We start from the raw sequence: 1,531 nt of genomic DNA, 5'->3' as shown, positions 1-1,531 counted from the left end.
TAGCTGATGGCCTTCAGTTTAAACTGTGCTTCATAAGCGTGTCTCTTTGCCATTTCCAGGGTTGCGCCCACACTTCACCCTTTAGCGTTCTCATGGTGTTCTCTACTACGTCCTCCTTACAACACACAGGGCGCACTGCGCTATAGGGCGCGCCGTACTTTTTGAAGAAAATCTAAGACTTTTAAGTGCGCCTTATGGTCGTGAAAATACGGTAGTTAAAAGTTGAAATGTAAATAGTTGGTTTTTGTATTATATGATTTATTTATTACATTTTATGTGGAGTGAATAAATAAAAGTATATTTACGGTGGCCCCTAGAGACAAAGTGTAACACACCCAAAGAAAGATTCTAGGTCTGACCAACTGTCTCAGTCGTGGGCAAAAAGATGACAGTCAATAAAATTCTAAAAGATCATTTATTGGAAAAAATTCAAGAGATAAAAGATAAAACAGTCCAGTGTCCCATTAATGAATCAAATAAAAACACACAGTCCCAAGGCCAGTGGCCCAATGCCACACTGCCAGTTGCACTCCACGTGTTGCCTTTAACAGGGTTAGAAGCTGTCCTCTGAGACCCACCACCCAGCAAGCACATAGCCAGTGGTCACTCCAGCCTCTGCAACTCTGCTGCCTTTAGGCTGTGGCATATAATAGGCTCTGGCCTGCACAGAGAGACAAAACGACACAACAGTGTTTGTAGTGTGTGCTATAAGTAGCAATCAAGTACACTTGACTCTAATTAGTCCAACCCCATTCCAGCCATTGGCTCACCAAAAATGTGACACACACACACACACACACACACAACCACTCCCAACCCAGTGCAACTTCACACAATAATATGGAGCTGAATTAACACAGGCACATTAGTCTACCATGTTACACAAAGCACGTACAAACCCCGAAGCATGTACAAACTCCAAAACACGTAAAAACTCCAAAACACGTTCCTTCCTTTCTTAAATATGATAGTAGCTCCATTCGCAGTGGCTGCTCTCACAGAGAAGATATTCTGTGGAAATGAGGGAATGTATAGAGCGTCTTTCAGTGTTGTTTTACACTGTCTCTGCTGTCAATCAAGCACACCTCTGCATCTCCTCCGCCTTCAGCCACTCCTTACCTGGTGCCATCAGCTAATTCCACACAGTGTGTTCCTGGCTGGAAGTCGTCATTAAATTTCTTGAACGCTGTTTTATCATTCAGGATGTGTGATGTTGTACCAGTATCCACCATCAGGCCTTTGGTCCTGATGTCCTGTCGCTGTTTAGGTTCCGCGTAGTCATCGCTCATCCGGAAGACATAGGTGTCGTCGCTCTCTGCGTTGCTGCCCTCCTCCGAGGCTGTGCGTGCTTCATCATTCCGTTGTCGTCTCCTGCAAGTTGACTCTCGATGGGTGTTGCTTCTATTCAATTCAATTCAATTCAATTTTATTTATGTAGCGCCAAATCACAACAAAAGTCGCCTCAAGGCGCTTCATAGATACAGAGAAAAACCCAACAATCATATGACCCCCTATGAGCAAGCACTTTGGC

Source organism: Haplochromis burtoni, unplaced genomic scaffold (assembly GCF_018398535.1).
Source record: "Haplochromis burtoni strain Fernald_Lab_line unplaced genomic scaffold, NCSU_Asbu1 Contig_621, whole genome shotgun sequence".
NCBI lineage: Eukaryota > Metazoa > Chordata > Actinopteri > Cichliformes > Cichlidae > Haplochromis > Haplochromis burtoni.
The sequence above is the reverse complement of the archived record's forward strand: the minus strand, read 5'-3'. Positions refer to the sequence as shown.